The following is a 25,028-nucleotide window of genomic DNA, read 5'->3' on the forward strand; positions in this document are numbered from 1 at the left end:
ATGTATATATATATATATATATATATAAAATTCAATATTAGGAATCATGAACTAAATTATCACTAATCATCCTCACGAATTAGAAGGAATTATTTGATCATTTGGAAATTTTATAAATTTTCAGGATTTGTTTAAGTACTAGCCAATTAATACTGACCGTAAATTTTTCTATTTATTGAGTACACATTTCAAGTTAAGTATATCTGTATGCATGCAAAAGCTTATTGGATATGAGCATTATATATTTTCACAGTTTAATAATTTTTCTGTATTTCATATAAAAGTAGTAGTTTTAACAAAATATTAAAAAGATTTGAAGTAAAATTCTTCAAATAAATTAGGGCAGAAAAAAAAAAACACATAGATTTCTTATAAAATTGACGTCACTAGTTTTGCCATTCCGTTACTTTGACATCCCTTTCATATTTTAGGCGAACCTGAAAAAAGGGGATAGGGGTTCGATTGGAAAAGTTTCAAACAGACACAAGTGTATGAGGTTATGAAAAAAGGGGGTCACGCGCAATAGGGGGTCTCATCCCCATCTTTTCTTTCTTCTTTTTTAGCCATATCATGATGAATGAGAAATGGTGGGAAGTAGATGCTGGTGAAAGGGGAAGCGGCAATGTCCGTGTTTATGGAAAAGACATCTAAAAAGAAGGCTGGACGACCATTTTATGTGAGCAATCAGGCGTAGATCATATTGTAACTCGTCTTTTTAGTGTAGCCTCCTTTTGATAACGTTTGGTTTCTTTTGGATATAAACCGGGGGACCACATATGATCTGCATTGTGAAAAATTGCAGCTTATATTTAAATTTCGATACATCTCAGTGTCCTTTGACAAAAAATTTGCCTCCATTTTTTACGTTAATTTTTAATGTGGGCAGCACGACAGCCTGGTAAGTAGCTACTTTTATGAAGTGGCCTATTCAAAAGGTTAAAAAAGTTGACCGATTCTCTGTAGGCTACAGATGATTATTGCTAACTTGTTGAAAAGTTTAGTTCTTGGGTTTGTTTGAAATACGTTTTAAGTAGCCATCATTAGAAGAAAAATAGTTTCATTTGTACTAGTATACTACTTTTATGAAATTGCTCATTCAAAAAGTTGAGGACGTTTACCGGCTATATACAGATTGTAGCAAATCATTAATTACCGATTGTAAGTTTTTATTTTTGTATTTATCTGAAATGTTTCAATTAGAGTCGCGATCATCATTTATAAAATAATTTCCATTTTAAAGGCATAAAATCAAACTGTTGTAAAAATCGCACGCAATGCTGACTTGAATCATAACCAATGAACTATAATATATTTTGCAAATACTACTAATTTTGTGTGTACTTCTTGATTGCTTAATATTTTTAAATTCGTAAAGAAAAAAAATGTCATTTTCAAAGTCTAACAAATATTATACAAAACTTATCGTAATTTTTCTTTAAACCATAATATTGTACAAATTTGCTTCAGACTTATATATGGTGAAATTTGAATCATATTATCTTTCAAATTAAACAATCTTTAACTTGTTTATTTGGTACTATAGTTCAACTTGGTATGGATATATGGTGAAATTTTGCTCTTGATAAAGGGTGAACTTTGCATGATATGATAGTTCCAGGTATTGATCCAGGTATCAGTAATGATGAGTAGATTTTTCTTATAGTGTAATGCTTGTAATTGATTGTATATAATGAAGTATCTAATTTTAAAATTTTTAATTTAAGAGACCGTTCAAAAAACATGAATACACCTTCTTAAAAATATGCTCTTTGATGAAGAAAAATTTGCTCATTTAAAAGATAAACGTTCTTCAATAAGAAAGGATAATTTTGTGTGAATTTTTTTTAATTAGATCCTCATCCTCTTACTACAGTAGGTTTTAATTTCTCAATTGGAAATTGTAAAAGAGGAGAGGAATCTTAAAACTGATCCATCGGACAGGCAAAGATTGAGTCGCGACGGCTCAGTGGTTAAAAATTGCTGACTGTTATTGTGAAAGACTGAAGTTCGATCTCCAGCAATCTGGACTGCAGCTTGTCTAGTAGTAAAGGTGACTTGTGCCAATGCTGACCTTGTTATCACAATATATACAATATTTCTGGCATTCACTTTTAATATTAAGCTGAAAAAATATACGAGAAAAGAATGCTAATTTCAATCTAATCTAATAGATTTTTACATTTTATTTGTCACCACTTTTTAAAATTTTAGGTTCACATAGGACACATTTTCATGATTTACATCAAAATATTATAATTATCTCTGTAAGGTAAGGGATTTAAAAATTTATTTCGAAGCTTAAAAGAATTCTCTAAATTTCTTAAGAGAAAAACCTCTTCAGTAAAATCAATGCCCATTTTAAATCATACAAATTGTTAATGCAGATGGGGAATTTTTTTTTAATAAATTCAGTTATTATTTTCCTCTATAACTTTAAAATTCCAAATTCCCATTGTACAATTTCCTCCCTTTTTATTCAAATACTTATTTGATAATCATAGCAGCATTTGTTATTTCAAAAATACAAAAATGGATTTTTTGTATGCCTTTTTAAAGGAATAAAAAGAAAATGAAACAGCTCTTTCAATAACAAGTTTGGTCACCGTATTTCATAAACATGTTTTTTAAAAAAAAATTTTATTTGCATTTCAATGCAAATAAAAAAATCGTAAATTGAAATGGATATTTTCCACTAAAGAGTTTTTGATTTTACTTAATGTATGCATCAAGTTTTATTCGAAGTTACCAATGTATGGAATCAACAATAGAGGGGCATTGACTGAATTATTGATGGAATACCAAGCCGGTGAACATGAAACGATGTTAAATCCATGGTATCAATGATGTATACTACTAACTATTTTTGCATGAAAATAAAAAGCCCTAGTATCCCATCAGTTAAAATCGATTGGGCTGATGTCAGGAACTCTAGGGCCCCGAGTTCAACTGTGCGTAAAATACAACCAGGCCTTTTTACAAAAGCATATTGGAAACATTTCCAATGTGAATAAATGCATGTAAAAAATTGGTAAAATCCATCTTTAAAACGAGCATATCATAAACGGGTCTTTTATATTCATAGTCCTTAAGCAAACATCCCACTCAGCTAGGTCCCCCCCCCTTTATTTTTTCAGACGGTCCCCCCCCATTATCGATCTACTGCTTTAAGGTGATTTTTTAGTACTCTTTTAAAAAGTGACCGCATTTCGGTAGTTTTTCCGCTACGGCAATATATTCATAAGGCTTACCTTAGAATAAAACCTTCCCTATTCGCAAAAAGGTTTCGAATCGTGTCGCTTCGACTATCATCCATCTCTGTAAACAAAGGTTCACAATGGCGTGACATTCGCTTCCTGTCCAATAGGGTGAAAGTATACTTTTTTTCTTACGTTTTCATATTTTTCTTTATAACTTCCGATTTTTGTAAAAATTCTCGCAATTTTTTTTCCTCTTTTTCTTTTTGATCTCTTACATCCACTTTGGCAATGTGTGTATTTAGAGCAAACATGCCCCTATAGAATCCTTTATCTACCAGCGAAAATTAATTTGTGACAGTTTGATCCATTCGATATATTCGAAAGTTTAAAATGAACTATGCCTTTCGATAAATGATCACGACCATATATTCCATGAGAAAAGATAACTTCCCGAAGCAGAATTTCCCGAAGCAAAGAGGGGGGCGGGCATTAAAGCAGTTGAAATAATTTATAACACTTCTTTTTTTTTGGCCAATGTAATAACGACAACTTTCTAGAATACAAGAACGAGACACTAGTTCAATAGTTTTCAGTAATTTATTTTTTGAGCATTCATTAGATTAATGTAGAGGGTGTTCTGTAATCACTACACTTTATGTATCATTTTAGAATCCTTTAGAAAATTGGATCTTTAAAAGTTGTATGGACATTAGGGATTACAAGTTATTATTCCAGAAAATTAAAAAATCGAAGCATTATCGAAACTTGATGAATCTTAATGTGGAATCCAAAATATATTCAAATTTTATTTTATAAATTCAAAATTAGTGAACTTTAGCTACCAAGCTGTCGAATATAATTCATAGAAACAATGAACATTTTAACAAGTGAAACTTGAAGATGCAAAAGTATAGCAAAAAACAAACATTTTTCTCAATCAAGGCTTTAATTTAATGAGCTCTGTGCTTTCATGTACCACAACATGATTTAAATTTTAACCCAACATTTTTATTTTATTTTATGAAATTCTAAAAATTTATCAGTGAATGTTAGAATATAATTTGCTTTTACCTTTAACATCGGCACTCACATAATCAAAATATCAGTCATTGATTAAAAAAAAAATAGAGTTTCTAAGAAATTTAAAAAATATTATGTTTTTAAAGAAGGGGTGAGGTAATTTAATTATAACTTTGTCACAAAAGTTTGTGGAGGGTGGAATTACAGACCACGTCAACCGTCATCTATGAAAAGGTACCCCGACACAGAGTCGGGTTAACATGTCTTATATACTAGTGAAATGCAGTTTCACTAGTATTAGTAGATACGCTACAAGTTAAATGTTTGATATAAGTTTCTAATGGTTTTAAATTAGATTTTTAAAAAAATAAAATAAATAGAAATGATAACTTTTGCAATCTCATTTTTTCTTCTGATTTTTAAAATATTAACAGAAAACTCTCTTATATATTACTAGTTAAGCAAAGCTATAAATAAGAGCAACAATTCTAAAGTGACTGAATTAACTTTGAAATATAATGATTCAGTATTCACTGATAATTATGATTTTTTTTTAAATTTAGGAAAACAAGCTCAAGAAAATTCTTTTTTAATTTAAAAAAAATAGTTAATTCAGAAAAGTGATGGTCTTATTTTATCTAATAAAAATAGCAATAGTTCCTCCATACAGTATTTAAAACTGAATACAATGGACAATTGCAGTCAATTTTTTTTATGTTCTTAATGAATTCAGAATGATGGAAAAGTCCTGAAAAACATCTTTTTACCTCCCAAAAAATGCTACTTTTTTAATTAAGAGCAATTAAAAATCGTGTACTTTCGTTTTCAGTTTAAAAAGGAAGTCACGTGACTTTTAAGAAAGTGACGCCATTCGAGCCTGACTCGCGTTTGTTTACACTTTTTCTCCTTGGTGATTTAACGCTTGTTTACGTGCCTAGTTGAACGTCGTTTGTTTTTTTAAAAATATATTTTAAAATCGAAGTGTATTGCTTCTAAAATAGAAGGACACTTTGGGGGAAGATCTTTGATATCTTTTTTACCTAAACTAGAAGCANTGCACCTCCTTGCCGACGCCCTTATTTACAGCTACAGTTTATAAATAAACAAATTTATACCTTTGAGCCTTTATGCCTTTGATTTCAGGCGAAATGAAATCTTGGTTCGTTCGAAAAAAATCCATAATCATCTCTTCAGTAACTTGCGGCAAATTGTCCGTTTGAGCTTTTTGAAACCCCTCTTCCATTTTGATTCTATATATGCAATAGATTTCAAAATATTTGCTGCTAAATACGCATTTAAATACACGCGGGAAAATTTGGAAAAAATAAGTTAAAGAAGAGCTAGTTAAAACCGCAAGAAAGAAAATACATAATAACAACGGGAAGGTCGTGAGGAGTAAGGCTCTAATGACGTCACACAAATCAGCGGTCGTTTTCGAGTGAGGGCGTTTTCGCTCAAATTAAAATATTAATAATTAAATAAATATTTATTTGTCAGAGTTAAAAATTATATTTTCGTAATCAGGAAATCAATCTTAAGAAGTAATGACTATAATTTGGAAAATTTAAGAGATGCTGCAATTGTCCATTAATCAAGTGACTTATTGTTTCGTNTACAAAGCAAAACTTTTTGTGAGAGACAAAAAGAAAAAGTAACTTACCCCTTTATTTCACACTTCCCTAAATAATTTATTTATTACATCGAAAATGCACCTTAATAAAAAGAATATTACCATGATTTATTTCAGTTTAGTAACTTATCATCAATAAAAAATAACAATAAAATCGAAATCCCCTGAATATCCTTCGATCTATTTAAAGGATTTTCAAATAGTAAATTATAATCTTCAAACTTAGAAGTTATCCAAGCAAAATACTAATAAATTATTTCTTAGTATTAAGCTACTGGATTACTCAAACATGAAAATCAGTCCTTTTTTCTCCAAAAAGATATTTACATCTGATTTCGTATCCTCAGAACTTATATGTTAACTATGATAGCCATGAATTGGAAAATTTAGCACCAATAAGCAAGAGAAAAGGAGACAACTTTGAAAACAAAATTATTCAAGTTTTTCTAAGGTTTTTTAGGTGAAAACTCAAGCATTAGCTCATTTATAATGTGAAATATTTACTGTAAGCGAAAGAGAGAGAAAAAAATAAGGAAAAGGAAACCTAGTATTTGCTTAAATAAAGGTTATTATAGTTTCTAGAATTCCCTGACAAATTTTTCTAAGAAACTCTAGATTTAATTAGAGGGTTAACATTATTTAGAGAACCTCATCCTAAGGTTAAAACAAACCGCAAGACCTCTAAACGTTTACAATCAGCTTCAACAAAATCATTCAGCAATCCAAAACTACGTCCCAGCGTCTACCCGTCTATAGAAGGGGCATATCTTACTGACCTCTAATACCAGGCCTTTAGTATTTAATCAGGGACCATAACCCGATCGTTAAAGTGAAACTTTACCCTTCTCCAAAACTGAGGTCTTTTAACTTTTTTTTTCACCCTTCACCATCAAGAATCTAATTCGTGGTTGTAGAAAACTATGATGGACGTATAAGAGCTATGTTCGTTCCAGTGAAACTTAACCTTTGACTTCGATATGAGTATGGGTGCATCAAGCTTCCGGGTGCAACAACACTTGGGTGATATGTTTTTAGTGTGCTGCGTATGTCACGGGGCCGATCTATATCAAGAATAATAAAGTTTCCCCTATACCATCTATAAAATTATTTAAAGGGGAGATCGTTCAGATGAGTAGCTTTTGAAGGGATCAACTTCTGTTGAGATTCATTACTTGAAGCAAGAATATGGAGCAAATTACGCTCCATAATTGCTCGCGCACTTTTCTTTTGGCAAAAACATTTTCTGGGGTGAAAATCGTTGCAGAAGGAACTGTACGAGTTCTTTGTTATTTTTGCTATCTTACTAATGGCTAAATTTTTCTAAATTTAATTGTTGACTTTTGAAAATTGCTGCAGAAAGAATGGCACGCACGAGTTCTCTGTTATTTGCTCTCCTATTGATGACCAACTTTTCTATATACTGTCGTTCAAATTTGCAGAAAACTTGTTTAGAGGAAATTTGTCTAGAAATCTGGAGTTAAAGAAAATTTCATCACAACTCTCCTTGTTGCTAAGCAACTGAGTAATGTTTAATAAAACTCTTCTCTACCATTACAGGATTTTCACTGTGGTTGTAAAGCAACGAACTTGTTTGACAGAGATTTTACCTTAGCACAGTAGAGTGTTTCGTTATTAGAATTTATTTACTTCAAAAACATATTAATATTTTTTATCGTATTGATCGATAAATCATCAATAGCTTATTAAAATCATTTAACTTTCCTGCCACAAGACATGGCAATTTTTTTACTGTAATATTCCTCTTAGTTTTTTTCTATGTGGTTTTCTCCTTGATTTCATGATGTTATTATTTTTGTTTTCTGCTGTGCAAAAGGCAAAAACGCGTTTTTAAGCTGTTAGACTTTCTTCGTGTTTTTTTAAAAGATTTATTTATTTATTTAAGTCTAAGGGACACACCAACAAGCCTACGATCACCCACATTTTTGATCCATATTGGAAAACTCATAAAATAACCCATGGTAAACGCGTAAAATTTTTAAAACATGATCAATACAAGGTACTTCCGTACATAAAACAGAAAATTTTAAATATTTTTTTCTTAAATATAGACTGTCCTATAAATATGACAGTAGTCCAATACACTACCAAAAGTTACAAAGGTTGCCTTATTTTACAAGAAATATTTTTATGAATTAAAAACTTAAAAACAGTCTCTACATAGTCTCAAACACAGTTTGCAAATTGTAGCAGATTTTCGTTTAAAAGATTTTAATTGCCATCGTCTTTAACGACCATCTGTGTTTTTTACTAACAAATTTTAAGGTCTTAAGGTAAACATTTCAAGGTCTTTATTATTCTGAAGAGCACCTCTTTGCTAATATTTTTTCTTGGAATTGATTCACCAAGGTGACTTACTAATTACTAATCTTCAAAATGAGAATCATGCCTGCCAAAATAGCGTACCATTCTTTCGTCAATAATTAGGTTTCGGAAAATATTCCAAATTATTGCAGTTCAATATTTAGTTCTTGAAAGAAATGGTTGAATTTTGAAAAACGATCCCCTTCGGTAAATTGTCATTGAAATGTAGGTATCTTTTCATGTCGAATTTTAATATTCCTTTCATTTCTTTCACCTTTAATTCAACTGTCTTATAAATAGGAAAGCAGTCTTATAAATAGGTTAATGAAGAAATTGAAAACAGTAACAAAGAAATCTAACCTCATGCAAAATGACAACTAAGTTCGTATGTGATAAAGAAGTTATTTCCCATCCAAGTGCTCAATATTCTGTTCCTTATATAACCTTATACGATATAATTTATGAAATAAAGTTTTAAAAAAAAATAAAAATTTTCAATTAAAAACCAGTGTTTTCTCTCAAAATTGCTTCTTTCATGAATTTTAAGACATCCTGCAGGAGTATGTTCAAACATTTACTCGTGCAAATATTTAAACTTAAAAGTAATTACTACAATTTAGATCCCCGGTGCTACACCGTTATCATTTCAAAGTAAAATCTTATTTAATCTTACACGATATAATTTATGAATCAATAGAAAAAATCAAAACTTTCAGTTAAAAACCAGTGCTTTCTATCAAAATCGCTTCTTTCGTGAATTTTAAGACACCCTGTATAAGTATGCTCAAACATTTTCTCGTGTAATTATTTTAACTTAAAACAATTACTACTATTCAGTATCCCAGCGTTACATCGTTATCATTGCAAAACAAAATCTTTCTTTGAGATTGAACAGTTTATATCACGTTATTTCCCTTTCCAGATATAATTAAGACCTTAAGTTCACTCCCTTTTCAGTATAAAATAAAATTACCCTCGTATCAAGATGAAATAAATCTCACTCCTTTGAAACCAAATTCTATAATGAATAGAGATTCATAACCTTTGATCAATAAAGAACGATTCCGAGACCTCTTCTATTCAAACAATTTATTTGCCGCGCCTTCTTCATCTGACTTTCAAAATATTCTGATTTCTTGAATCCATGAGGATTGTACCTACAAAGAATCAATGGTATGGAATATTAAGAGTCAAGAGTTAGTGGACATTTAAGAAATGTAATACGTGGGTGAAAAGTGGCTTTACCAATTCACCTTTTATTTCAGATGGAGACGTGTCAACGTGAATCATATTACAACAGATTCCAACCCACGTGAGAACACGCAATGGCGCCAAAAGAGCAGCTATATTTTCTCTCAACAAAAGTTAACTAGTCCAAGTGGAACGAATCGTAATGTCTTTTTCGGCTTCTTTTATTTTCAGAGCAATAAATATTCACCCGTAGCTACTCAAGGTAGAGAACACAACTAATTTATGAGAAATGCAGTCTTTTGCTACTATTTTCCATTTGTTTGTGATGTAGATACAAAAGGATTTGAATAAGTTACTTTGTCTGTAAATTGAACACGTTTTTATTCTAGATATTTTTCTTCTTTTTAATAGTTTAAATCTATTTAAGCTCAGCATTGATGTTTTGTCTTTTTGCGCTGATGATTTTAAACACACAACCATTGAGCTGTCTTCAAGAAATATTTGAGAAATATAAACTAATCAATAAAATGTTATAAAATTCGCAGCATTCCTATTTTTATTTCTTTAATCTTTTTTAATCTTGAATATCAAATGGATATCAAATGTATATATACTTGAAAAAACCCTGCAAACTCATAAAACTGATTTAAGAGTTTATTGCATAGAGCAGGGGTGGCGAACCTTTATACACCAACGTGCCATTTTTTCTTAAAAATTGTTTAATGAGGTCATAGACGTGCCGTCAAATAATTTTGACTTCATGATTATTGGGAAAATAATAATNTTTTTTTTTTTTTTTTTTTTTTTTTGCATTATTGTTTACAACCATTGAGCTGTCTTCAAGAAATATTTGAGAAATATAAATTAATCAATAAAATTTTATAAAATTCGCAGCTTTCCTATTTTTATTTCTTTAATCTTTTTTAATCTTGAATATCAAATGGATATCAAATGTACTTGAAAAAACCCTGCAAACTCATGAAACTGATTTAAGAGTTTATTGCAGAGAACATAGCTATTTTGAAAATGATACGAGTTCACAAATTTTCCTCCAGTTCGATGCATTTTAATCTTATTATATTCACCAAGTTAATGTAGTAGTTAGTTAAAAAGATTAAATACTGTTACATACCTTTAGCATCCTCATAATCAAAGTTGTCTTACTTTTCTACTTAATATATCACTGAAATTTTTTATAAAATTTGTGAGACGCAGTTTAACTAAAGACAGTGTTACAGAATTGTGCTTAATGGTTTCTAACTCAAATACTTATCACCCTATATGTGGTTGGCAATATAATCTAGTACAGCGGTTAACAAATGGTGTTCCGCGGAACCTTAGGATTTCGTGGAAAAGTATAAGGGGTTCCAGTTAGGACTTTTTTAAAAAGTTTTTCTAACATTTTTGAAACCTGTAATTACATTTAGATCCAATCAATAATACACTATTTACTTATTACTTTGGTTGACTTTACGGAATTATTGAAAGTAAAGTGACAAGGCACCTAAAGTGTGAATGAATTGCAAGTTTCTTTTTTCTTTATGAAAATATGATCTTTCTAGTAACAATGTATTGAATAAATTATGAAGAAAATAGGAATTTACAAAAATTGAAATAGCGTTTTCCATTGCGCTTTTCAAATAAATTAAAAAAACTAATTTTGCCAATAAAAAAATATTCTTCCCTAATAACTATTTTCAAAGTTTATTGCAGTTATTTTTAGTTATAATTTCAACTGAAATCATAATTCGTCTTATTTCATTCACTTTCAGCTTTTTTTATGTACACCAAAAACAAATTCAAATCTAGAGTAGGTTCAGCTCCAGAACTACTAATTAAACTGTCGGACTTAAAACCTGATTTAAGATTATTAAAGAAAAAACGCTAGCTATTTTATTTTAAATCCATCGTTGAACAGTCGACCCAATTTTTTTGAATTTACGACTACTAATGTTCAACTCCGTAACCTTGTAATTTTGAACCAATCTAGAAGACAAGGAAACTCCTGGATCTCCCTCAGATGCATGATTTGTTATGGGAACATGGAGGACTTTGTGACTCGAAAGATTTAACGTGCATCAGTCACCATTTACTACACGGGGAGTCTTCGGCCAGCGGGGATAGAACCCACGACCTCTTGGACATGGGCCCAGTGCCCTACCAACCACGCTATCCTGGCCCAAACGTTAATTATGAAATATTTTCAAAGTAAAGTAGTATTTTATTGGTTAATGCGCTCACTATTTTCTTTATATATTTTGTTTATAAAGTCGGGGTTCCGTCGAAAGAGGGTTCCATAGCCAAAAAAAAATTAGTAACCGCTGATCTAATACATCAAATCTTTTATGTGTGTCAAATTTTTCGAGGATTTTTTCAAACTATATTAACCTAATTCTACAGCCTAGCTTAAACAAGCTCAAATCAAACAAAAAGTTGAATAAATAATAAGTTACAAAACCTAGAACTTATTAAAAATTTTAAAATATTAAAACAAATTTTTTTTTTACTTTTTTGTTTGAAGAGTTAAATAAAGTTTCTTATTCAGTAAAAGAGATGTTAAATCATTCTTTTTGTAGCACAATCTATTTATAAAAAGAAGAGAAGCAATTTGCCATTCTCTACTAACAAACTAATAATTATAAATAAAAAAATAGCATTACGTTATGCATAAATGGCATTATGCATTAAAAATTAATTCAAGCTTGAATACTTTAGTATGTGACTTTAAGAACCACGGAAATGTATTTATAATTAATAATTAATTATAATATTAATAATTGTTAAATTAATAATTATGACTAAAGCTGTAATAACACTTTAACATAGCCTACCTTTTCATAGATACCTTTATATTTAAGCGTACTGCTCACAAAATAATGCATATTTTATAGCAAAATAATGTATTTCATTAAATGGGAATTAAGAAATGTTTAATATAATGTAAAATTTTGTATAATCATATAAAATATATAATTTTGATATAATTTACATGCTGCCTCAATTCAAATAATAGAAAACAGTATTCTTACCTGTAACACACTCACATTTAGGAAAACAATAAAATTTAAACTACATATTTTAATAAATATGTATTATAACAAATGCAGAATTATTTACTCTATTGGTTACTTGCCTAATAAAATCTGCATTTCGAGAATAATTTTCTTGTAAAAATCTGAAAACCACCCCGAATACGATAAATACTTTTATGAAAGTTAATATACCAAAAAATTTTTAAATTGATGTGGAATTTCTCAATTATGTAATATTTAGTGTTATAGATCCTTATACAATAAATCTGCATATGACCAGTTAAATTGAATCGATACACACTGAGAAAAAAAAAGTACGTTCGAAGCTACGAGAATATGGTAAAATTTACCGTGTTTCTGGATCCATGGGAACACCAAAAAGCTCGGTAATTTTTGTCGAATCGCTTTGCTAATGATTTTGGAAAACTAATGAATAATGAAAATATGATTTTATAATATGTGATAGAATTTGGTAAATGTGGTAATTTTATCATGATACCTTAGAGTACGGCACAAAAAGTATTTATTCGGAAAATTTTTTTTCAATTTCATATCGTTACCATGATGAACGGAAAAATCACCAAATACCGTATATTTTAGTTTTACTTACCAGAATTATAGTTCTTTTAATTATTATTATTATTTTTATTAGAAATGTCATTACCATACAGTATGGTAATTTTACCGGAATGTCTTATTCTGAGAGTGAGGCCTCACATTATATGATAAAAATTAAGTTTTTAATTTAATTAACGTGAGCTGGTACAATTTTTTTAGTATACTTTTTGATGGACAGACTTTTTACTTCGCCCAATAGTTCATATTAGTTTGTCAATGAATTGATTTCAATTAATTTAATGTAAGTAGCAATTTTGTTTTGAAGTATATTTGCAAGGAAAAAAATATTCAGAATATGTAATATATCACTGTTAGATAAATGTTTCACGTATTCTAAATGTATTATAAATGTGTTAATAAAGCAATGATCTCTGGTAAATATTTGTACTATGTACTATATTAAATACGTTCTGAATCCAAAAGAGCCATGTTAATTAGTTTAGTTGTCATTGAACTTTAATTTGATAATTTTTTGGAATATTTTTACATTTGCAGCATAATATTAAAATTAAAAGTAAAAATATGTTAACTGAATCGTCCAACTGTATCACGATAACTCTTTTAAGGGAAACTTGATAAGAGTACATTCAAAACTCTTAAACAATTTAGTTTCATTTTGAAACTATAAACTTTTATTACATTAATAGCAATAAGTTTTTAGAAACTTTTACTAGAACATTTTCTATTTCTATAACTAGCACAGTGTTTTTAGAACAGTATCATATAATGATTTGTTAAGTATACGAATGTTGCCTCAAACTGTTTTCATTGCAATTTAGTTAGATATTTAATTTCTTTTAATAGTTAAGTCCGTAATTGAAATAACTTGGTTATTTTATATTTTAATGTTCTCGGTGTGTTACGTTATTACGTATTATAAATGCGTTATAGAACAAATTCTTTTCTAAATCAATAAAAATTTGATAAAAAACGTGAAAATATTTGAAAGTTCATTAAGTGTGAACATCAAGTTTAGAATTATCAAGGAAACCAAAATTTATATATATACACATTAAATTGAAATGCTTCTGTTGAAAAAAAATTTCTGTTTATTTCTTTTTATTTGTCTGCTTCAGTGATAATGCGCCTTTTCAAAGAAAAAAAACTTCATTTGAATGTGGTTTTAGTTCGGTGAAGATGAAAAAAGGTTCCCGAGAATGAATTCGATCAAAAGTAGGCGTTCCGGAATACGTCAATCAACCGCCACATCTTCCACAATCCAGTCACGCACTTCTCTAGTATTGGTCGTCGAGCATGTGACGATTACACTTAATAGACCAATCACGAAAAGTTTTCACTCGGATCCTAAATTCTCTCTTTAAGCTGTGGAAATGACTATGATTTGGAGGCATCTCCCAGAAAATACTAGGCTGGTTAAATTTTGACTAAAGAACTCAAAAAAGGTTAAGTGGAGGTCAAGAAAGATAGGATAAGACTGAAATTGTCCTCTTCTGAAAATACTTCTTTGAGAACTCTCCACCCCTCTCATTATTAGGCTTATTCATACATTGATGAAAGTTTTATTTCAAAGAGACAGTTTTGATGAAATGATAAAAAGCTTTTAAAGTTAGAGCAAGAATACATCTTTTTGGGATACGTGTTATATCAGATTTTATTCTTTGAAAAACTTCTTTGAAGGAAATAAAATAAATCAGAAAAAAAAGATTGTTCTTTTATCTTACATAACTGAGCAATAAAGTATTTAATAAATATCTGTGTTTCGAGATTTTTCTCAAGCTTCCGTAAGAGAGTTGTTTTAAAAATCAGGCAATTGTATTCAATGAAGTGTAAAGTCATTTAAATATAGGGGTCAGGGACTGATTACAAAGGCAGACAATGCTTAGGCCAGGGGCTTTTCAATTTAAAGGACACCGAATGATATCGTAACAAAAATAATATGGAAAAATTATAATTTTTTTTAACGTTTTCCGAAAAATAAAAAAGCGTGAGACTTGATGTTTTCAGAAATATGAAGTAAACATGTGTTTATTGAATGCTAATCTTTTGAAAGCTGAATCTTGATTTAATATATTGAATTTGCTTTTAGTTTTTAAAAAGTTCTCCATTTATATTATATTATATATTAGTTTTTTTTAATAATTTGGGTATCTATTTAGTTTTTTTATAATAAGGGTTGTTAATTCTTCTTAAAAGTTATAATATTTTAATAAATTGAATGGATTGTAATTAAGAAACTTTATTTCTTGAAACTTTCGTCCAAAGTGCTAAATTGTTAATAGTTCTCATATTCACCCAAATTCCCTTTCTTACAGATAATTGAAAAAATAGTAAAAGTACGCAGAAAACAGAATGGTAAATGGTCTAGTTTTTTCTCTATAATGATTTTTTTTCAGTTGTGAATTGCTTTTCTTTATTCATTTATCAGTATTGTATAATTAATTAGATTCTCGTTATAAAATAAAGAAGACATAAATGCGACAAGTTTTAACATTAGATGGGCACAAAAAAAAGTTAAATATTGATTTACCTCGACTTAATGTTTAAATAGGTGCCCTAAATTATCCATAACCTTGGGTTGCTCTTTCTTAGTCAATCGGGCCTTGCTTGGGACAATATAATGATTAGTCACTTTTTCATACAAAAGTATCATTTTAAAATATATAAAAAAAAGTATTTTGTAGTATTTTTTTAGAGAGATAGTTTATAATTTTCTGGATTTTTTACTAGAAAACAACGCAATAGATAGAAAAATTTTATTGTCAAAATTAAAATCGTTGCGTTAAAAAAAAAAAAAAAAATACTGCTCAATTTGAAAATGTGGGTTATCACTTCTTTACACCAAATCCTTTAAGATGTGTTTAAACTTCCGAATTCACAGTTTACTGTTTTTATCAACATCGATACAAAACCTATCCATGAAGCTGAATTTGAAGATGTTATACTTACTCGTTATATTATTTTAAATTTTATAAATAAAACACAGAGAGTCTTAATGAGTCTAAGGAAAGAAAATCTTGGCATAATCTTCGACCCACGTGACTCGTTTAGTTACAAAATCTACTTTTGTAGAGGGGGAAAGAATTTGTTAAATACAGTAAAACCCCACTTCAGTGAACATTCAAGGGACCGAAATTTCGGTTGACTATAACCGGGAGTTCACTATATCCGTTTCGCAAACAATTTTAACTAATGGTTAAAATTGCAAAACTCCATCTTTTTATTATACATTATTTAAATAAATGACCAATAAAAAGAAATACAAAAATGACTGAAAAATAATAAGTAGTAACAAAAAATGTGATAACTTGCTTTTATTTTTTATTACTCTTCGTCTTGTGTACAAAAAGAAAATAAATTGTAATCTTTAGCTGATGCAAGGAAAAATTTGTCCATACATCAGCCTGGGTAGGCCTCTGTTTAGGGATGGAAAAGTGTGATAAAAAAAAGCAAACATGAAAAAATGCTTATAGCTACTTTCCACTCTATAGATGGTTTTAAAAAAGTATTTATTTTGAAATAAGTATTTATTTTGTATAAGTATTTATTTCGAAGTAGACATTTCAAAATTATTTTTAAAAAAATCAGTCGAAGACAGAAAAACGTTCATAATATCCAACTTCCTGACTTTTTTAGTTCACTATATCCATTAAAAATTACATTAGACGTGTATAGAGAGGCACGGGACCGAACATTTCGTTCACTATATTCGGGAGTTCACTGTAAACCGTGTTCACTATAGCGGGGTTTGACTGTATATCACATAATGCCATTTAATATTAAAATATTCCCACCCTCAACTTTCATTAAATTAAAAATTGCCATTCTCTGACAAAAATAAAATCCCATTTAATACGTGTTGTTATCCAGCTAATATTCTTTTCTTTACTTCCTACGTTTCATCTGAAGAGAAATGAGCGCGTTTTGTATGCGATTTGCTCAGATTGAGAGTTGCAAGATAAACGTGGAGTAAAATCCTTCCATAACCAGTATCTATAGGACAAATTTATAGCTTAGAGAAACTAATAAGTACTAACGGCTTATTTTCATAACAATGTCAAGTCGGTGTAACTCATAACTCAAACAATTTTCGACAAAAATCACTTTAAAAAAATACTCTTTAAATGCTACTTAATTCCGATCCATTTTCTAAAATTTTTCAAGCTGAAAAAAAGAAGAAAAAAGAACTAAATAAAGCACTATTTGGATTGTTGTAGAGTCAAGTGGATTATGATTTTGTATGCGATGAAAATTTTTGTACACACTTTATTTCAGGACAAAAAAAGGTTTTTGTGTTGTGTCTGTAAAAGAGATTTTATAACTCTAATATAAACAAAAAGACAATCGTGACAATGGAGCAGTTGAGAATTTAATCATTGCAGATTTATTAAATACATTCAACAAACGTGGTAAATATTAATAAATTGGATCTTGAATTAAATGCTATTACTTTCTAAACGCTATTTTATAGGGGACGATTATTATTTTATTTCCCACAAAACATCTTTCTTATTGAAAATAAAAAAAAGACTACTAATCTGAAGTAACTAATTGTTAACCTCCTTATAAAATTTTCAAATAATCGTTCTTTATATTTATTTAACTCATTGACGGTATGCAGATTTAGGAACATTTGCCTAAAATTTTAAGTTGAAATTCATTTAAATGAGTTAGATACAGCAAATTTTGCTTATGGAATAAAGTACTTTTACTAATTTTAAATTTTCTCATATTTTTTTTCATTTTCAGTGTTGTAAAATAACTTGTCCAATTTTAATCTCATTTAAGTAAAAATGCCACATCGTGTTTAAATACAAAACCTATTTAAATTTTCCACAGGTTTTTGTTTTGGGGTTATAATTTTTTATTAATTTAGTAACAAAGTTTCATTTTCAAGGAATTTTTCGTTCAATATTTCACCTTATTGTTTTAAAGGAAGAAAAAGGTAAACCCAATACCAGCTGAAACTTCATTAATAAATCTATAATGTTTTATGTCATCGACCATTCAAGCAAAAGTTTTGCATAATTTACCTTGCTATCAATTTTGCAAGTTATGCAAATAATTTCAAAACATGTAATATAAAAGTGAAATCTGAGTAAATTTGTGTTTACGTGTTCCGATTTATTATGCAATCAATAAATTCACCTAAAAATAAAGCATTTTTGAGATAATCACAGCGTTGTTCTATTTCAAGTTGATTAGCAATTATGGCTATTTAAGGTGTGAACTGAAAATTAATGATGGTATTAGCATAACTTTTAAATTTTCTGAAACAAAGGAGGATAATGGAAATATTTAACATTTGCTTAATTTGCCTTCATTCAAAACCGGGCCAATTCAGTTGGAAGCAATTACAATTAGGAAAATTTTATTTATAACTAACTGAATGGAAAATTGCTCATTATAAAGGCTCATAGCTGCGCCGTCATGCAATAAGTTGCATTAAGTATTTCCGCAATTTTTTAAGTATGACTTGAATTTTTCTCATTTTGCAACGGAGTATAAGAAACATTGTTCTCCGGAAAATTAAAATCATAAATTTTTTTAGATCAAATTGCCGTCTTTATATTCGCACAACATTATCTAGTTACATCTTTGTCGACCGAAGGATTCCTAAATAATAATAACAATAATAATAATAATAATAATAATGATTGATAATTAAAAAAAAGTAAATTGCGTTCCCCATTTCAGTTGTTCGAAAATGCTTTTCTACATGGAGAAAAAATATTCAGGTAGAATTACCGTGTGGTATGATAATGCCGTTTCTGGTAAAAATAAATAAATAATAAATTTGGTAATAAAAACCAAAATATACGGCATTTAAGCTATTCATTTCATAATTTTTCCTTTCATATGTTAAAGGTTTACCGGCAATTCAGATTTTCAAAATTATAATTCTTATAATCACAAATTTAGTAAAAAATTACAAAGTCAAAAAGTAAATTTAACCAAATAAATTGTTTTTATGCCATGCTGTAAGGTATCATGTTAGAATTTCTAAATTTTACTACATTTACCAAATTTTGTCATATATTATAAAATGTTATTTCATCGTTAATTTTACTCAAAATCATTACTAAAGTGACTCGGTAAAAATTACCGAGCTTTTTGATGTCCCACCACTAAAATGTAGATTTTACCATATTCTGGCTTGATCATACTTTTTTTCTATAAATGTTAATAAATCTCAGATTAGGCCACTATTTGGTAGATTAAAAAATGTTCAATACTTTCCATTTGTCATATTAATCTCACATAATATAATAGCTGTAGGAAAATTATGCAAAATGGTCACAGTTACTTCGAGATACACACGATTTCCATTTATCACTTAATTTGAACATAGATAACTCAAACTATTGGGATTTGCAATTAATCCCCTAGAATAGATAAATTTAATTAAAGAACTGTAGGCGTTTTAGGAGTATGAGTGCTATTCACTTACAATAGTTTTGAAATTCCTTTCTCAATTTGTTTCAATTTCATTCTTAGAGACATTGGCAAAAGCAATAAGATGTAACCTTTCTCCCACTTTCATAAACTAATTATACCCATATTATTAGTCTATGCCCCCCTTAATGGTTTCAATAACTATTTTTTAGTAATACTTTTTAAGTCAATAAGAGCTGTATTTGTCTACAAAACAATCGTAAATTTGTGGGCCACAAAATAAATGCTCTCTCCAAAATCATCAAAACTTAAAGCATAATATATTGTTACTTATTACCTGATAGTTTTTCACGTTAAGTTAAAACAAAGAAAATAAAAATCCCGTTCTTGTTGATTCAAATTTTGGATAATTCAAATATTATTATTACTTACGAACTCTAATGAATTTGAATTTAAAAAGTTAGCTGCAAAAAAACAATTATGTTTCGAAAGTTATAAATGTTGAAAGAGTTTAAAAACCTTTCAATTTCTTATGGTTCGAAATAATATGCTATGAGCAGCAGACTCTTACGCAACACTAAACATTCACTAAAAACTAGTATCTTCAAGCTCCTGACGTTAATTTTAGTTCCAAGATCAAGAACGCTTAACTTATTTGTACTTATACCAATCCTCGTTTTTTTTCTATAAATACAATGAAAGTGGTTGCGAAAATTTTGTATTAAAATTTGTATTCAGCATCTTTACACACTTTACAGTACAAATACTTCACTTCCGGGAGTTAACCAAGTTAAGGAGGGGGGAGGGGCCTAGTTTAGAATAAATAGTTAGGCTTTGCATACTATCAAAAAAAAATTTTTTATGTTTTCGATAAAAATTGCTTTTCTTGAGGTATATTCGAGTTTTAAAAATTTTTCCCAATTTTATTTTTGAGATTACATCAACCACTGCTAAACAAAATGCTCAGCTCTGTAAGTCAAATTCGAGTATTTCCAATCTGCAATAATACAAATCTGCAATAAAAAATAAGGCATGCAATTTCATATTAATTCGGCCACCCCTAGACTGTAAAAAATTTTGGCTTATAGTTGCCACCATTTTTGGTGTTGGGGAAAACTGAAATTTAGTCACATTTTTAATTTACTTTTTCACTGTTACAGTTCTATTTATTCATTTTGTGCTTCTTTGTTTACTGAAAACACGTATTTTAATGCTCATAAGAATCAATTTAATGGCTTCTTCACAAAAACATTTCGTTTTAAAGCATGCACGCGTTTAATAATACATTCGAACTAATTCTTTTAACCAATTGTCATTTTAACTCAATTTTATATGTATATATACACTCATGGACAAAAAAATTAGAGCACCTAGAAGGAGTCGTCAAAAAGAAACGAAATTTTACATACATATTGACTACTTTGATATAAGTAAATGATTAGAAAATCAAAGAAAAGCGATAATCTTTGATTTTCTAATCATTTATTTATATCAAAGTAGTCATCACGTATGTAAAGTTTCGTTTCATTTTCTCAATACCAAAAATGGTGGCAACTATTCACCAGAATTTTTTACAGTATAGGAGGTTGGGTTTGGTAACATTGAACGCAACTTTTGAAAATGACACGCGTGTATCTTCATACTTTTTAATCTGGTGTGAGTTTCTCGAGATATTTGACCGTTTCCTACTTTTCGGACACCCTGTATAATAATAGATTACAGATAGATATTATAAGTCTGAGATGCTTTCTAATAATCTTTGAGGTGCCACGCCTGGCGGGAACTCCTTATATAAAGCATTGTTTTTCAGGATATGAGAAACATCAAAGATGAAAGAATATGTTCCTCGAGAGCAAATGTATAAAGTAACTCATCCGCAAAAGCTTTTATCATGCTTATTTACAAACTCTTTTCTCTTTTTATAGCATGTCTCCCTGTTCCTATTTTTATAGTAATTAACAGATAGGATTAGCTGCATCTTACCCCTGAAAATATAATGACGATGCACCTTTTTTTAATTATTAAGTTAAACTTTTAACCGATTACACATTGTCAGAAATTTCTCACAAAAAAATGGTTAAATAAAAATTTATTAGTTATTTTACCATATCTAAACAAAACAGTTAAATGACAGTAAATAAGATTGTATTCAAACTGTTAACTGTGAGGAAAACCGTTTATTAACTGCTTTCTCGTAATAAGGTTAAGCAACCAGAATTTTATCATACCAACTAGGCCCACCTAATGAAGCCACTTAGCTGGACACTTATTATAGTCGAGAAGACAAATCTGTCAGCCTCGTGACAGATAGAACGGGGGTTCGAGTTCCAGCGTTGACATTGAAACATTTTCTCAGTTTTTTTCAGCATATGAAGAGTTTTCAATGTCTTGCACTTTTCAATTTGTGATCCTGGACTATTAGAATACGATACTCTCATTCATGCATCGATGGCAGCACCATACAGCTCATATCTTATAATAATGGAAACAAGCAAAAAAATTAATTAAACCCACGGTTCATTTAATATAACACCACCCAACCATAATCTAGCTCCACTATCAATTAAATTTCTCTTTTATGGTTTTGAAACCATGCTAGTTGTAAATGGTTAAAAAATCGCATAATTTCGCAATCATGATTTTTTGATCATTCTAATTGTAAACGGTTTTAAAACTGTAAAGATAAAAAATGCTCTTCACCGTAAACCTTACGGTTAATTGGATGGACATACTGGTTCCGGTTATTTTACCGTAATTTTAGAATGACAATTCTAACAGTGCATATCATAACACGACTTTTAATAAGCAATTTTGACAACATGTCTTTTATAGATCTTTAATTTTTAAATCTTTTTTGTTAGCAGTTATGATCAATGATACTAGAAATCAAGTTATATTCAAAGTATTTTGTACTAAATTATTTCTAGTATGGCATTGAAATAAACTGGAAAAAAATAAGGAAATATCTTCTCAGAAAAAAACACAATACACATTTAAAAAATTTTTTTATCCTATGTCGCCACATTAAATGAGTCAATTTAGAAATTAAAACCAGAAATGGTCTTTAATTTTACAATCAGTTTTGATTTATGTCTAGTTGTCTCGTAATGCTAAGTGTAAATAGATTGATGTTGATAAACTTAATATTTCTAACTGATTTTTCCTAAAAGCTAGCGCCAGTATTTAATTTGCAAATAAAGTACTCGAGCAGCAACCATTTGTCGTTCAAGGAAGTAATGGAGGTTAAGGTTCCATAATTTTGAGATCAACGAAATGATGGTAGTAGTCTGATCAGCATCGCGTGCTAACCGCCTTAATTTTACAGATATGCCCATCTATCTGAAGCTAAGATTTTTTAAATAGTATTTTAGAATAATTTATGTAAAATAATTCAAAGAGGCCATAGTGTGAGGTTAAAACGAATTTAGTTGTTTCAGAATGATTTAAGAAGAATTGGATATGCCCTCTCGATTAGTGTAAAAGTGATAATTTTTTTTTCTCAGAAAATAATTTAAGAAAAATTTTTTTCATTTGATTAGTTTGATACAAGGATCTTTTTTTTTCATTTGCAGTTTTGCAAGAGATTCTTTTTCTAAAAAACTTCTTACATTTGAATTCAATTTCAAAATTCAAGTTTTTGAAATACCGAAAACCTAATTCTTAAAATTTTCCAGATTAAGAGATAAATGATTGAAATAGATAGTTTTTGAAAACTGATTCAGTAGTTCCTAAAAGGGGCGTCAAATTTAACTGCTTTTACTACTACGCCTCTACCTCTTGAAATCATTAAATGGTTTCTCCTAAAACCAATTTCATTTATGACTTTCTTTTTAAAAAATAGAAGCTTCTATCAAGTCAATATTTTATGAGAAAATTGGATGGAACAAATTACAATAAATCGTGGAATTGGTACAAATTAAGATATGGTGCAATTGATTTACTTGAAATTGAACGAAACATATTCATATGCAAATCAAAAGAGATAAACTGAATCATTAATCTTGATGGATAAATTGACAGAAACCTCATACATACATCAATAAAAATAGACTTTTTAAAGATTAACAATAACTATTTTTAAAGTGAATATATAATACATATTGCTATAAGCCATTTCTTTTCACTCTTGGAGCCATTAAATGGAACCCTTTAAAACCATTTCATTTTGGATTTTTTTTAAAAGCTTTTCTTGATGTCAGTATTTTATGAGAAAATTGGCTAGAACACATCGCAGCAATTGGTACAAAATACTATTTGGGGGAATTGATGTATTTGAAATTGAACTGAAAACCACAGGCAAATTAAAAGAGGTTAACTGAATCCTTAAGCTTGATAGATAAATTGACAGAAACTTAATTGATAGATAAATTGACTTAAACTTGATAGATACATTGACAGAAACTTTCTACTTTCATCAAGAAAATTAGACTTAATGAAGATTAATAATTACTATTTTTAAAATAAATAGATAATGTGTATTGTTACTAACTGTTTTTTCTTTCACCCTCTAAACGTTATGATAGTTCAAGTAACTGTTCTAAGGTTTATCTGAATGTCATTTTCACCTTGTCTAAGGAAGGTACTTAAGTTTAAAAGATTTTATTTAAGACTAATGTTCTTTACAGACAAACATTTCAAGCACATCTTACGTAAAAGATGCGTTGAATTTGGCAATCAAATTTTGCCCGTTTGAAAACAATTAAAGAATTTTTTTTTATCAAAGAAAAGTTTTAATTTTATTCAACAAAATAATTTAAAATTATTTTAAAAATGTACAATTTTGCTCATATAAGTGCATATTTTTAATGAAATTAAGCCTCTCATACCTTCAAAATATTTTCTTAAACAAAGCACTTGTTACTTAATTAATTATTATGCTGCAATAATTTCAAAGACATACAGAACTTAGGAGCTAATTTTAACATTGTTCTCATTAAAATAAAGAAACTAAATTCATAGTTTACCTAAATTCTAACTTTAAAAAAAAACATACATAACATTACGAAATCGGAATTTAAAAAAAATTATTATATTTGCGACTCACCGTAAATATAAATGTTTGTGTTATATGTTTGTGATACCACCTATTCATGTTGGAGGAAATCGTGACTGTTATGTTATTGCTAACATATAATGAATAAAAAATATTGAGATCATACGATCCACTATTTACAGCAAAAACATAACCTGCTTGTTTCCAAAAATATAATCCACGTATTTTTGTTGAAGAGTGACCTTCAAAGTTGGGGAAGTAAGTATAGAGGCCTCATTTTCACAAACAATCCCCATAAAATGGACAGGATATTAAATTTCCTATCGGAACATGCTGGTCTATTTGGAGCTTCGGGTAGACTTCTTATCTATTCTATCTCATACAACCTTGAAAACGTTATTATCACAATTCTACATTTCTGCGAACTATATTGGTCTCAGAAAACCTTTTTGTTTGCGTGCATATTTCAGAAATATACGGGTAGCAACTAGGAGTTCTGCAATTGTTGTTAGCTGGATTACTTTTTTCTTCTTCTTTCGTTTCTCTATCGTATTAATTTTTTGCTCAAAACATCGCCCAAAAATAATTTGAAGCCTTGGATAAGAGAGAGTGCATTTCAATAGACGTAATTTGTAAAAGCGTGCCCTATTGCGGTGATTTATGAGTTTTTG

General features: G+C 29.1%; 1 long non-coding RNA gene across 1 annotated transcript in view; it reads right to left on the minus strand.

Annotated features, from left to right (window-relative positions):
- LOC139427070 (uncharacterized) overlaps positions 1 to 24,570 on the minus strand; it is a 26,504-nt gene extending 1,934 nt beyond the window's left edge. The window contains exon 1 of the long non-coding RNA XR_011638233.1: positions 24,409 to 24,570. This is a non-coding gene — a long non-coding RNA (uncharacterized lncRNA). The remainder of the gene's footprint in view (positions 1 to 24,408) is intronic.
- Between the last annotated feature and the right edge of the window lie 458 nt (positions 24,571 to 25,028).

Source organism: Parasteatoda tepidariorum, chromosome X1 (assembly GCF_043381705.1).
Source record: "Parasteatoda tepidariorum isolate YZ-2023 chromosome X1, CAS_Ptep_4.0, whole genome shotgun sequence".
Classification (NCBI taxonomy): domain Eukaryota; kingdom Metazoa; phylum Arthropoda; class Arachnida; order Araneae; family Theridiidae; genus Parasteatoda; species Parasteatoda tepidariorum.